Below are 15,864 nucleotides of genomic sequence, written 5' to 3'. Positions count from 1 at the left end.
CAGTCTGAGCTCCTGGCAGTCTTGGCCATCGATGGACCTACCGTCCAGGAACTTATCTAATTATTTTTTGAACCCAGTTATACTTTTGGCCTTCACAATATTTCCTTGCATTTTCTCAGAGACTAGACTGTTTACTTTTCCAGCAGCTAAGCCAAGCTTCACTCATTGTGAAATTGAGATTACCCATTGTGAGCTTTGGGTCAAACCCTGAAGTCTTCTCTAAGGGCTGGATTATGGCTGTTCCTTTCAGAAGTTCTGGGTAGTGCACTTCCTGAAGGGGTGTAGCCATAGATATCCCTCCCTGAGACAGAGTTCCTCCCACATCTCCCCATGGGATATGGCAGCCTTACACTGCCTCCGACGCAGGGAAGTGCCTGACTTAGATGACTGAGTTCTTCATTTTTACTAGGTCCCTGTTTGTAGTGGGAGTGTAAAACTCAGGGGGAAATTCTGATCTCAGTGTAAATCAGGAGTAACACCATTGAAGCCATTAGACTTGCTCTGGATTTACACCAGTGTAACTACGAATCCAGCCCCAGGTAAGGCCAACGCCAGTTGTCAACGCCAGTTTCAAATGGCCAATTATGCAACCTTTACACTGAGTAGTACATATGCGAGTAGCCCCCTTGACTTCAATGGGACTGCTCGTGTGAGTAAGTACTATGCAGAGTGAATAAAAGTTGCAGAATCAGGCCGTTAATTAGCAGCATACACTCAGTTAAACAAAACGTGCAAGCATTTGTTGTGTCCAGTGACAAAGTGTGTGCTCTCTATGCGATCCTGGCTACCTGGCTTACAGATGTGTCCCAAGTTCTGGCAGCTCAGCCAGTCTTTCAGAATTTGTGCATTTATGAGGTTTGTGAACATGGGTTGGGAGCTTCTAAAATGTTTGCCCAGATATTTCTCCTTAGCTTTTGTCATTGTTTCGCCGCTTTGGAAAATGTACACCAGGTACAATATAAAGATTTAGGGCATTGCACAGGATGTATTTTTAAAACTTGCTCAGTTCATCCGGTTATTATTTGCCCCTAATTTTCATCAAAGGGAAGCCTTACAGCTAAAGAACACCAGATCCTTCTAAGTGAAACTCTCCAGAGAGGTCACCATTGAGATGTCATTATCTGCCAACAGTCATCACATACCCGGTGGTATCTACGATCTGTCCTTGCAAATTCTTAGATCACTGATAATAGTTGATAACAGATAATAAATGTAGTAACAGCTGGGAAATGACAAGGAGTCTGGTGGCACCTTAAAGACTAACAGATTTATTAGGGCATAAGCTTTTGTGAGTAAAAACCTCACTTACTCACGAAAGCTTATGCCCTAATAAATCTGTTAGTCTTTAAGGTGCCACCAGACTCCTTGTTGTTTTTGTAGATACAGACTAACACGGCTACCCCCTGATAGCTGGGAAATGGTAACTTTATAATAGTTTCTACTGCATGCACAAACAAGATGCAATGGGCTTTGTAAATGAGGATTTGGCTAGAGATGAGTGAAAATTGGATTTTGTCCCATGGAAAATTTTGCTATTTTAACATTTTGTTTTTTTCCCAAATTGGGATGCAAAGTTTAAATATCAAATTTTTGCTCAGAACAAAACATTCCACAAAAATTAAATTTGGAAATGGCATAATATTTTCTTTCAGCATTTTTGATCAAAATGACACATTTTGATATTTCTGAATCAGAACATTTTGTGAACTGACTCAAAATGTTTCATTTTGTGCTAGTTCAACATTAAACAGCATTTCCTGATAGCAACACATTGATGTGTGGGAGTTATAGTTCAGGTAGGACTCCTCTCTTCCCTCCTATGGGCTCCCTGGCCATGCCACATTTACTATGATGCACCCACAGCCATGTGACTCCCATGATAGTCAGGGAGAGGCGTCATAATTTTTGCAAAGAAGTTTTGCCACTTTCTTGCAATAAAAATAGCTTTTTTTAAAAAAAACCAATGAGTTCTTATCAGTGAGAAGTTCCTTTTGTTTCGTCAGAACATTCATGGGAAGAACAAACTATGCTTTGATTTTTTTGCAAGACTGTAAAAATTTGATTTTTTCATTGGTGGTGAGAATTTTTAATTATATTCATGGTTTAAAATGACACTGTCAACTTTAAAATCACATATTACAATCAAACCCATTTCTTGACCGACATCAGTTAATCACTCACTGATTATTAAATGTCCAGGTTACCTTTCACTAATTATTTGTTTACTTTTTACATTTGTCTCAGCTTCAATAATAATAATCGGAGAAATGAGATTCACCTTTATTTATAGCTGGTTTCATTTCCAGGTTTGCAGTGCTGTAATGTTTGGATTGCAGACATGGCAGAGGAATGTGTATTTGGTTTCACATTTTTCCAAATGGAAGATTTAAAGGAAAAAAATAACATTTCTCTTGGGGTTTTTTATTTGTTTGGTTTTTTTACAAAATCTAAATATAAGGCCCAATAAAAGTTAGCACTGTCCCTTTAATTATCTTTCCACTTCATGCTATGCATGTGATGACAGATCAAAAACTGAAACAGATTCAGACGGATCCAGGAAAAATTTCCAGGGAAAATAAAAAAAACTTGTCTTTTGATTCATATTCCGAGCACATTGTCAATGAGTAACAAATCATTAAATAAAATAACGAATCATTATGACCGCTCTAGCCTTATTAAACGCTTATTATTTTTTTTTAGATGCTCTTAGCCTGACTGGAGCCTCTGTGCGCTACTGTAATATAAATATTAAATAATCATTGATGCTGATGGCAAGGCGTAACCCAAAGGCTGAGGCTGATTCTTTGCAAACTGATATAAATTCAGGACACTCGCCTGACATGATTAGACCCTTTTGCTGCATAGAGGCCAGATACTGAGGAGGATGTACCCAGAGTTCCATCAGGCCAGGTGTAGAGAGCTTCCCGAGAGTGACGGCATCCTGGCTGGGCTAAACCCTGGAGTCCATATTCTGAATTTACTCAGACCTTACTCGGATAAAACTCCCATTGACCTCAGTGGATGCAGGATCATACCATCTATTTGCCGGATAGCACTGGAGGTTTGTTCTTCTCTGCTAGTCAGAAGAATCTGTTCCCAGACTCTATGCTATGGAGAAGCTGAAATAATTGGATGATTTCTCCCCCATAGAAAGATTTTCCACTTTGCTCTTATAATCATGTGATTCAGTGGCTATTGCAAGTCCCTGGTGCTAATTTTTGTCCTTCTGCAGTACCTCCAGAAGCTGTTGTCATGAGAAATTCTAATGATATTTGCTGTTATGTGACAATACAGTTAAAATATTGAAATTCAGTTTTTCTCTGGATCATGCTTATACTATTTCAGTTTTTCATCTGCTGGTGGGGGGATTTTTTCCAGGTCAGTACAGAGAAACTCACTGAAATTAGCACTATTGGAAGAAATCTGGAGATTCTTAACTCTGTTTTGATTTAGCCCTTATGCTGGTGAATGGCAACTGATGTCAGCTGGTGTTTGCCTGAGTAAAATTTGAGTAAGGATTTCTGGATTTGTCCACAGAAGGTTACACTGAATGCTGCATTTAGTTATTTTTTGTTGTAATGCAAAAATAATCAGAAATGTGTGGAAATCCTGGAACAAAACCAAAAAGTATGAAGAATAGTTACTTATTTAACAGAACCGGGGTCCCTGGAGATGTTTTGTCCATGTGGCTCCCATGTGTGGTGTTGTGCATGTGCCCCATGAGTAGCAAATGTGGGAGCCACAAGGACAAATACTCAAATTAGAACTATTGTTTTACTTTATTTATTGTAGCACCTTTCATGCAGGGTGCCACAAAACATCTTTAGAGACATTTGCAAAAACGAAGGGTTAAAATGGCAGGGGAAGGAATGACAGATTTACTGAGATTAAAAGAAATCTGAGACATATCAAAGGATAAATAAATAAATAAGGTCCTGATCCTGCATAGGATGCACACATTAGGATCCCTGTGACCATGAAGAGCTCTACTGATTTCCCTGGGCTCTGCACAGGTTCTGACATCCAACCTTGTGAAACATATTGTAAGATCAGGGCCTGAGCGCCGAAAGTTGATCATGTTTAAACAAGTGGGATAGAGGTGTTTGCTGTATAGATACCAACAAGACTGTGACCTACATTAGAAAGACATTTAAATCAGTTTTAATTTAGATTGAAGGAAAATAAACAATGAATTTAAAATGCATACCGAATATAATTAAATATATAAAAGAGAGATGTACCTTTGATATTTTAGAGTCCTATTAAATGAAAAGAAATAGTCTAGGCTTATCTCCACTGTTTATGAATCATCAAATCATCTTGTGAAAGTATTTTTCATTTCACACTCTTCATATTTATGTATAATTATGTCTCTGCACAATTATAATTACAGATGTATATAATATATATACAGCAATATGGATATTATCATCATCATATAGATTGCAAGCCAAGAATGTTGAAACATTTATCAATAATCATATCCTCTGCCAGCTTCTAAAAGTCATATCACATAGCTGTGATGTAATCAGAGGACTATGAAGGTGACAGCGTAAATATGACCTAAAGTGTAAAACCTCAGTAAAACAGAATGACTTTGGCAGCATTTTAACCAATAAAAATGTAATGTGAAAATGAAGAAAAGTTAGCTTTCCTGATTGGCTGAGTTGACTTTAATGTCACAGTCTTACCACCCATTATGCCTGCTCTCTCCCCATCCCACTGTTCATAACAATAGCTAAATCAAGCTGTAAGTTTAAAAGAATTACACTATTTGTGTTCCATGTTTGTAATTTTTCGGTGTTTCTTTATTAAGCCCCTGCTGTATCTTGAGGTGTCAAGAGTCTTCGTCTCATGCATATCAGCATCCTTTTATATCTTTGCATAGTCTTATAGCGCAGTTACCTCCCCCTCTCCCTTTAGCCCCTTGACTATATGTGGTACAATGACTGGACTGGAAGTTTACAGTACAGAACTATCATTCTGTAGCCTGAAAAAGTGATGAATATTGCAGCATGATGACTCAATGTTACCTATAAAGTCTCTTTTGCAATGCAAGGGACAATAGTTTCCCATAGAAAATTTAAAACTCCAGTGTGTGGCCCAAATTCTGCCCTCAGATATAATTATCCACCTCCCACTGACACCAGTAAGAGTTGTCATCTGTATTTGGCCCCAAACATGGGCCTTGTCCAAAGGCCTTTGAAGTCACTGGAGGTTTTTCCACTGAATTCAATGGGCTTTGGATGAAGCCCCATATGCTTGCATAGAACTATGTTAAAACAGTTTTAAATCCTTGTTTTAAGCATACTACAGTTTCAGTTATACTGTGCTTGGGTGCCCAGCTCTAGCTCAGATCACAGGACTCAGTAATAGCAGCAGCTTTCTTGGATTCTTGAGCTTATAGAAGTAGAAATTTTGTCTGTTTCTTTTGTTCACATTCACTTCAAAATGTTTCTTTCGCATAAAACATTATTGGGTACCACATGGCTGCACTACACATACGTCAAAATATTTTTATTTACTTAGATTTCCACCATCTTTTGCTTCTGTTTTCCTGCAGTATGACTCTGTAGCCTCAAATGCAGCAAAAGAGCTAGATTGAGACTCAACAACATCATTTGCTAACAAAACGTTGCAGTTGCATCGCACTGACTGCACAATCCTTACTCCATAAAACCATTCCATTGGTTGTTACCATATAACCCTGTTCCATAAGGAGCCACGGCTTTGGATGTAATGTTAATCTTTCCTGGCTGAGGAAGCCTCTTAAAGCCATAGCTGCAGCAGCTATTGTCTCTTCAGTAGAGTCTTCTCTCTCTTTTCCTGACTGAGCTGTCACAGCACACTTAGCCAGATCTCATGGTTTTCAGTTTTATTAGCATCACTAACTGGGGCACAGTGTCCAACCCCAGGGTCCAGTTCCATTAGTTGCACAGATTGTTATAAACTTTCCCAAGACATCCGGCCAGCACAGAGGGACCTAGCTGTGTGATGATGTGAAGTGATATAGGGACAAAGCACAATCAGGTGGTCAGTGATCTCAGCTTGTAGGTGGACCTTTAACAACCTGTCTCCATTGGGAGCCCGTACTTCATAAGGCTTTTATTAGCCTTTTCACTGACATTATAGCACATACTCCCATACACTGCTGGAAGTTCACACTGCACTTACTTCTCTATAACCTTGGGAGTCAGGTGTCTGGGACAACCTGAGACAGAATATGGCATCTTAATAGGAGTTCACGTGCTAAAGTCATGGGAGTCATAGATGTCGAGATAATTCTCAGGTGCAAGTGACAGAATCATTTCCAGGTTTAGTCCAACACTTAATTTACTGAAATACGCCATTGCTTGATATTCTGTGATATCTTGAACAGTGGGGCATCATCTTCTTGTTGGCATTAAGGTGACTACGTGTTCCTAAGCCTAGGCAGGTCTCAGGGGCAAAACCTATTAAGTCAAAACATGCTGCCACTGTGTTTTCCCAAAATTTAAGACAAAATTGCTTCCCAAAAGGAAGACTGAGTTAATCTAACCAATCCCATCCTCTCCTAACCACTCAGGTTATATTTCTCTTCCTCTTGAGCACTTCACCCTGCGGGGAATCTCCAGCAAAACCAAATTGATGTTGGTGATATTCTTGCAGCTGTGGGCATGTTGCTGCTAAATAAATATTAGCAATAAAATGGTCAGCGATTCTCCAGTACTGAACACATCACAAGTTCAGGGTATCTGCACCTGTATTTCCCTCTTCATAGTCCACTCCAGTCAGGTGTCCAGCCATCACCTGTCTCTGGGCAGGGACCTTTGTCCCATTCTCTTCTGACTGGGGCTTTTAAGGCTGCACAGCTCCCTGCCTTACACTGTGATATCCCCAGCAAGCCAGTCTGCCAGTGCCTGTGCATTGCTTTCTCTCTGAGGGCTACAACCAGCATATTGCCAGCAGTTACAAATTACCACCCAGCTCTTTCTAAGCAAGCACATTTATTTTTAAGGTTAAAGCATTATGGAGAATACATAATAAATACAATAAACAGATTTAAACACACACCTCTTACCAGAAGCCACCTGCCAGTCTTATGGGGCCCTCATAGGCCATTCTTTCCAACCCTTCCACAAGAGTTGAGGCCCCTCTTGGACAGAAGAACCTGTCTGTTTTTTGGATCAGAAAGAAACCCTGTGTCAATTCAAACTCAGCCTTTTAAACTCAGTGACTCACCTGAATCTCCCCCCACTGTTTTTAATTCCCGGAGGAGCTGAGGTAACCCTCCCCCATGGAGTAGAACGCAATCATACATCAACCATTCTGACATTTAATAAATGGTCCCCAAAGATACTGCATGGGGTTTCAATATCTGTCTCCGAACATTTACTGGATTTTCTTTGGGAAGTCTGAGTTTTCCTGGGTTGGATTCTCATCTCCCAGGGAAACCCTAGGAGTTGTGATTTCTGCATTTGTGGTCAGGTCTTAGGCTCCTCTCATTCACTCTGGTGTAATGAGGGAGTTATTATATTGAAGTCAAGGAGTAATGATAGTAAAACCAGTGTATGGTAGAGGAAAATCGGGTCTTGTCGTTCCTTAGTGAAGGAGCTAAACCCCTAGTGGTCCTTCCCAAAAGACTGCACTGTTTAATACTGAATCTAGAGTTAAAGGAAGCAGCAAAGCTCTTCAAAATACTTGGCAAGTTTCCCTCCATTTATGCTTCAACAATAAACTGTCTCAGCCACATGAGGGACTATTTTGTTTCCAGCTTCAGCAATACCTCTTCTTGGATGTGATGTTGTTACCATGATGACTCCGGTTGACGTGGGGAATTTTATCAGTGGATCTCATGAGAACACCCATGCTGGGACTTGGGGACAGTCTTTACCTTCCTTTCTCTGCACACGTATACGCTTGTGTCACAGGGCTGGTGCCAAAACCACTGCTCTTGCAAAGATGACTTTCTGAAGAATCTTAGGGCTAGTTTACACTAGAAGTGCTACAGTTGCACTGATGCACCTGCACCTCTGTAGTGTGTCTGGTGAAGACGCTCTGTGTCAATGGGAGAGAGCTCTCCTGTCTGCATAATAAAACCTTCTCTGTGAGAGACGGTAGCTGTGTCAGTGGGAGAAGCTCTTCCGCCAACATAGCGCTGTCCACACCAGTGCTTAGGTCAGAGTAACTTAGTCACTCGGGGGGTGTCTTATTCACACCCCTGAGCAACATAAGTTATACCAACATAAGTGGTGGCGTGTTCAACCAAGCCCTTAGTCAGTAACAATATTGGTTACCATTTCTTGAGATCAGATCTGTCCTCCTCTGTTTTATACAACAATATCCTAAGGGACTGGGAGAGCCCTCTTTTTCAACCATCTCCTGAAAAGATTGCCAGAGCTCTGGTCAACAGGTCTCCAAGGGTTTTGTAAAACACAGAGATAATTCCCTCACACTCTGGTGAACTGGAGGCATTGAAAAAATTAGTGCTATAAACAACATCCCTTCCTGCAAAGACAGTTCAGGGATCAGCATGTTAACTCAAATGTCTATATTTAAATTTTATCCAGCTGAGATTTATGGAACAGTTTAGAATTTTGTGACACAGTGTAGAATTCTGCTGGGTCCATTTATGTTTTTTTCTTCTGAGTCCTGAAAGTTCACCTCAAGTTTGCTATTCACTCTTTTCCTGTTCATCTTGCTGTTGATTTTTCTAAGTGTGTATGCTGCTTTATTTGCTGCTTGATGACGATATTAAAGTTGACGTCTATGACCTAGAATGGAGCTAACTTACACTAATTTCTGATTTAACCTAGTATAATCCCCATTTTTCTTCCAGATTTTGTACTTAGCTTCTTTTAAAAATGTAATTTTGATAAGTCAGTTGGTGGCTTCCCACCAGTCTGCAGAGAAATCATACATCAACACCTTCTAATCCTTAGAGAGAGAATAAACTTTGCCCTGAATTTTGTAGTCCCATAGGAGCTCATTATTCAAGCCCTATTTCTAAGTGGAGAGATATGTATTTATTGCACAGTGCTCAGTATAGTGACATGAAAATGTGGAATGGAAAAGATTTACTTGAGCAGTCAATGTTGTGGAGTTAGTGTATATCCCAGCAATTTTGCTTTTGGTGGAACCTTTTATGAAAATGTATCCTGGATTTCTAAAGGTATGTGAGCTATATGCGTCTGTTAGATTCTGCTTAATGTGAATATTTGAAGCATGGCTATCATATGTGAAGGTATGTAACTGAACGTTCCTGTACAAGTTTCCCTTTCTGTAGTTGAAATCGCCTCTGCAGATGTGGATTCTAGAAAGTATTATTGAGACCTGGTGGAACCGTGTGTTGAAGACAGTTTTGCCCTATCTGTTATAGCAGCAAAATCATTTTTATCTTAAGGTGAGACGGGGCCAGGGATGACCCAGCATTTGCTGCTATGGACAACAGCTGGTCATTTTCCTATTGTAGATATTATGAATTCAAAGAATTCTTTGCTTTCTGGTTGTAGATGCGGGGATAGACATTTATTAATCTAAGAAGGTCCCTTCGGAATCCACATCTTCTATCAACCCTTTACCTGGACACTCACTGGTTATGTTCTGTATAATAATCTCAACAGCATGCTCCCTGCACCATCATAAGGTTCCTTTCCATAGACAAGACAGGGTGGCCTTCTCACTGATCACTCTTTCCTGGGAAAATTGCCTTCCTAGAGGATCTTCTGAGTCAGAAGCAATTTCCGCCTGCAGCCCCGGTGTCAGACACCACATCCCCATTACGTGTCTCGATGAATTTCTCAGCTTTGTGCAGTTGCTCCAGAACATAGGGATATCTACCATGGTTGACCTGGAAACAAACTGGATACAGCATTGCATATTTCCACACTAGCTCTGCTAACTGGCATCTAATCTTCCCCAAAGCTCTCCTCCTTTTCAGCTGATTAGTACTATCTTCCAGAAATAGGGCCATCCAGATTTATCAGTGGAGATTGATCTTGTTTGTAGGATGATCAGTTGTAATAATAAATACCGTAGATTTAATAGCAGCTTCCAGTTAATGGCAACATATTTCCAGGACCCAGTCCTTTGAGTAAGCACAGCTGAGTGCTTCAGCTGTGTGCCATGGCTTCCAAACATGTGAACTTAGCTTTCACTGATAAAGTTTGGGTCCTGGGGGGCCTACGTAAGCAAGTTAGCTGGCAGCAGAGCAAGGGAAGGACTTTACCTCTTCAGATGGCTGGCTCAGTCGGTGGACAGCCCAGCACAAGGTGGTTCAGCATCAGGAGCCTGGTGAGAAACAAGACACTGACCTTCCGACAGCTACTGAATGGCAGGCAGGCAGCCTACTCAGCATTCTAGAACAGTACCAGCCACATGGCATCCTCAGTGCACTTGGGACTTGTCTCTTCTACCGGGGTTTTCCCGATCCACCTCATCATGCTGAATAAAGGGTGTACAGGAGGGAAAAAAGCTATGGGTTGCATCACATTATGGTATTGTGCAAACATGGATGGGATGGAGAAACAGCCTCTGATGGTGATTGGAAAGCACAAGTGCCCTCGTTGTTTCCCTAAAGAGCACTGAAATCTACCTGCGATCTACAGAAACTCAGCCAATGCATGGATGTCTAGTGTGCTGTTTGAGGAGTGGCTGGAACAGGAAGCTGCAGCTACAAGACTGATACATGTGCCGCTTAATTGACAATTGCTTGGCTCATTCAGCTAATGTAGAGCTGTCGCAAGTCGTGTTACAATTATTGCCTCTGAACACAACTTCAGTCATGCAGCCAATGAACATGTGTCATTAAAAATGTCAAAGGTCACTGCTGTGCTTGTCTTAATGCACAGGTTATTGCCTCTCTGGATACTGACCCACACCTGCGAGCAGTGGACGTTGCCAAAAAACCCAGATCTGATTAACTTCATCTTGCTATGGAGTCAGAGGCCTCTGTTCTCCCCAGACTGTTCTAAACCACTTCAAAAGGGAAGGTTTTCATCAACCAAAAATTGTGGACACTGATGTGCTGGCCAGTGCTTCTGTTCCTGAAAACCCAACCACAGAGGAATTTGAGGCCATTGTTGAGTCTGACGGTCATCTGGAAATAGAAGGGGAGCTTTCTTATGCTAAACTCCTGGAGACAGCAGTGGCTGGAAAGCCCCACCAGGCTGATGAGGCACCAGAGAATAGTGCCTTTGATGATGAACCCAAAGAGCATTCCCCCACAGAGCAGCTACGTGCCGGGGACATTTTTGGCAGGATATGCCAGAGTCATGGCTTTGAGAACGGTTCTGAGGCTGCATGTAAACCTGAGAAAGATTTGCAGGTGGAGGTGGCAACATGTAGAATGCAGAGAACATTGGACAAATTTTGTTCTTAAAAACATTTTTACTTATATATTTTTTTGTATTATAAAATCTTTTGCTACTTTAATTTGTGTAACACATAAGGAGCACTCAGTACAGTACTGTTCAGCATACAGAGACATTGTACTGTAAGTGATAAGTTTTCTCTGGGTTTTTTTAAAAGCTTTTGCTTCATACAGTACTGTAGAGTGGCGTTCCACTTTACACTATTTCTTATGACACACAGCAAACTCCTAAATTTGCTCTAAGCATTATGGTACATCATGTGTCCATTACTGTGTGCCATGTTTGGTTTTCTTCATACTGAAAGTTAATAAATAGTTTCACAACTAGTGTACTGTACAATTCATCATTGTTCCATGCTCATTTTTCTATGTATTTCCCCTGAAAAAAAGTTGCTTATTGGCAACTTCCAGATAATAGCAGCTTTTAACTGGGAACCGAGAGGTTGCTATTAAGCAGAATCCACTGTCTCTCTTAGGGCCCAGTCTATCCCCTTTTGAAATCAAGGGGATTCCTACCCAAAGTGAGGGGTCTTCATGTTAAAGATATGCTTGATCCTCTCGGAGCAGATATGATTTGGACTCACACTCTGTGCTGGTTTTATGCATTTGAGGCGAAATTCACTCCCATGCACTACATAAGTCCTCAATATAGGGCTTTAATGGGTTTTCAGTGGTACATACACCCGAATTTCACCCTTTCTATGCACACCTCTTAATTTATTGAACAATTTATTTCCTATGTGATAACCAAGATATAGGGAGAAGAATAAAGGGCAGAACATTTACTTCTGTTTGATACAGTCCTGGGTCACAGAAAGTATGTTCTCATAAAAAGAACAAACTTGTATACCCTTGTCATTGTCCTTCCTCTTTTTCCTCCTCTGTCTCTTATTCATCTGAATTCAACAACAACATTGTAACACTTTAAATTCCACAATCATCACGCATCTACCCTTTGGTGATATGATAACTGCTGACCACTTAATTGTAGGGTAATTACTGTGGCATGTTGTGGCCGGGTAATTTCAGGGAGTTAGTGGTTTATCATAATAACAGGGTTATTTCTTAGTTCTGAACTACAGTGCAGGTTACACATTGGGACCTACTAAGGTTAATTACATAGTAATCACAGGAGCCTGCTAATACGCTTTGCAGTACCAGCAAAAACCTGCTATGTTTTTTTTTATTAATAAGGTACTGAGCAAGCTAAGTTGCTATGCAATTAATGAAAAGTTATGGGCTAATTGAAGTATTACCCATCATTCCATTCTCTTCAGCACATCATCTCCTTTCCTCATGTTTCTATGGGGAGAGCATGGATTGTTCTCCAGACTTTTTGGAACAAAGTTGAACCTATGTGGAATGAGCATTGACTTTATTATCAAGAATTTTATGTGCCTGCCCTCAGATTTTTTCCATCTGGTTTTCTTTCTCAGACCTGTTGGGCTGCAGAGGCCAGTTCCACTCAGGCAACCCAAAGCTGCCTTGAAGAGGATAATTTATGAGAGCACTGACCACCTGACCTTTGCTTTTTAGGTGCTCTGGGGGCCCGGGGAGCTACAGCAAAGATACCGTCCCAGAAATCTACAATTCCATGATGGCCATCTTGTCTTGAATTGTTATTCACATGGAGATGCCTGCCTGACATTTTTAAAGCAAAATGCGGCCAGAAAATCAACAGGGATTGTATAACCATAGGTCTGCCATTCTTAAACTGTGTGTCTGCAAGCTGAGGTGGGAACGAATGCCCTGAAAAATGGCTGCAAGTGGACTATAATGCCCAAAGCCCCAGGCTGAGTTGGGCTGCCTGTTAGACACCTCTGTTGTGACCAAAAGTAGAGAACACGGTGCAAAATGCAAAACCTTTACTTCCCTAACATGCCACAGGGGGAGCTGTTTGCACATACACCCCCCGAATTGTCCCCAGCTGTGCATATACAGTTTGTCTTGTCTTCCATGGGAGGCTGATCCACTGGGTACCTTGTTCTCTCCTCACAGCCCTCTTACAGTCCACCCAGCTCTGGAGAAGATTAGGAAAATTACTGAAGAGAAGTCATTATTTTGCAACAGAACAGTGCATCTTGAAATCACTTTCTCAGCACAAGGGAATATTGCTTTTCTGCTCAATCTGCATGGAATTACATGAATTACAGGCATGAATTGAGTCTCGATGGTGGGATTTTTCAAAAGTTTAGGGGAGCTAGGTACCCAACTGCCATTGAATTTCAGTGACAGTTGGTTTCTAAGGGCCAGATTGTCAAAGGCACTTAGGTGCCTAAAGATGTTGGAATATACAAAAAAGTGTCCAAGTGAGGTAGATGTCTAAATCCTAGCGCTTAAGCCTTTTGGGAAAAACACCTGTCTGCATCTTTAGGCACCTAATTATCTTTAAGATCCCAGCCCTCATGTGCCCATATGTTTTATTAAGCCCTGTATTGGTGCTACTGCTTCAGTGACCTTCTGTGAGGAGGTTTAGTTCGTAGAGTGATGTGATCTTGGCCAATAGCAGAGCTGGAGCAGTAAGAGCAGCTGCCAACTTGGATCCATTAAATTGAAAAAACTTCCCTCAGTTTTTACACTGTCTGTCCCCCTGTATATATATCAACTTTTTACTTTCATTCTGAACGTTGTTGGGCAGCTCAGGGTTGAAATTATTTTTATTTTCACATCAACTTTTCCCTATAGTTGTGTTTCCTGCAATGTGATAGACACAAAAAAGTCTGAGAGCCAGGAAATGTGCCCCCAAATCCTTCACTGAATATGAAATTAGTTCAAATGTCTCAGATACAAGGTTTTTGCCATAAATGTGCAGTACCTTCAGTCGCCCTCTCTGAGTTTGCTAACAAATGCCAAGCTGGTGAATGCATATTGATGCAGAACACTGTTGACCATGTGCCAGTAGAAAGGAAATGGTATAAAGATACTTTAGATCAGCTGATTCTGTCTCAGCTAACTGGACTGCATTTGATTACCCAAGGATGTAATAGCTGTGCATTTGTATAGTACATATTGCAAAAACATAGCTATGTGAATGCCTAGTTAATGTTAAATATTTAAATTGAAAAAAGACAGGAAATGTTTGTTTGGTAGCAATATTAACTCAAGCACGTATAGTAGGCCCCAGTGAAAACAATTATGGCTCACAGTATTAATTCCCCAGTGTAAATTCTAGGTATGGAGAATGCCAAAAACACTGCAGAAGTATGAAATATCAGATACAGTAGATGTTGGTTTTTTAATGATGACTACTGTGTTGGGTGTAATAAATTATGTATTAAAGCAAAAATTTTCAGGAAGGTTCAGCCAGCACAATTAGGACCAGATTTTCAAAAGAGCCCCAAACCCAACATCTGGCTATAATTGTCACAATGGGATCTTCTGCGTGCTGAATATTTTTGAAAATATGGCTCCGACTGCGGATGCTCAGCCAATGAAAATCTGGCAGTGCGTCCTTTTGAATAACCTGAGCCTATGTACCCTAAGAATTTATCAGAATGATTGTATGTGTAATATAGGCAAATTATTGGTATTATGAGAACTATGCATTTCCTATGTTTAAATATACAATGCCTAAATGCTACCTTAACAGATATATATATAAAAAAAATTATCCAAGGGCTAAAATGCAAAGTGCCTAAGTGACTAAGCCACAGATATTTAAAGATATTTAGGTATCTAAGAATGCCAATAGGTGCCTAATAGGATTTATTGACATGTTTAAGTAGGTTAGGCGCCTAAATTTCATTGTCATCAAAAAGATTTGAGTGCCTAACATGCTTAGGAACTCTTGAAATCCCACTAGGTGCATAGGTGCGTCTTTAGATGTCTAAATACCTTTGAAAATCTGACTCTTAGTTGCACGGACTTTCCAATGTACCCGGGGATGCTTGACCCCTGGTTTTGCCTCAGACCCTGCCCCTGCTTCTGTACCCAATGACTGAAAGATAGCTAATGTAACGCAATATTTAAAAAGGGCTCTAGAGGTGATCCTGGCAATTACAGACTGGTAAGTCTAATGTCAGTACCGGGCAAATTAGTTGAAACAATAGTAAAGAATAAAATTGTCAAACACATAGAAGAACACAACTTGTTGGGCAAAAGTTAACATGGTTTCTGTAAAGGGAAATCAGGTCTTACTAATCTATTAGAGTTCTTTGATGGGGTCAATCAACATGTGGACAAGGGGGATCCAGTGGACATAGTGTACTTAGATTTCCAGAAAGCCTTTGACAAGGTCCCTCACCAAAGGCTCTTAAGTAAATTAGGTTGTCTTGGGATAAGAGGGAAGATCCTTTCATGGATTGAGAACTGGTTAAAAGACAGGGAACAAAGGGTAGGAATAAATGGTAAATTTTCAGAATGGAGAGGAGTAACTAGTGGTGTTCTCCAAGGGTCAGTCTAGGACCAATCCTATTCAACTTATTCGTAAATGATCTGGAGAAAGGGGTAAAGAGTGAGGTGGCAAAGTTTGCAGATGATACTAAACTGCTCAAGATAGTTAAGACCAAAGCAGA

General features: G+C 40.6%; 1 protein-coding gene across 1 annotated transcript in view; it reads left to right on the top strand.

The window, feature by feature from the left end:
• Positions 1–15,864, top strand: part of NRG2 (neuregulin 2) — a 331,862-nt gene that overhangs the window by 304,149 nt on the left and 11,849 nt on the right. The gene's annotated exons all lie outside the window — the stretch shown is intronic.

The sequence above is a fragment of the Trachemys scripta genome, chromosome 8 (assembly GCF_013100865.1).
Source record: "Trachemys scripta elegans isolate TJP31775 chromosome 8, CAS_Tse_1.0, whole genome shotgun sequence".
In the NCBI taxonomy this organism is placed as follows: domain Eukaryota; kingdom Metazoa; phylum Chordata; order Testudines; family Emydidae; genus Trachemys; species Trachemys scripta.
This window is presented reverse-complemented; position numbering and strand designations above follow the sequence as displayed.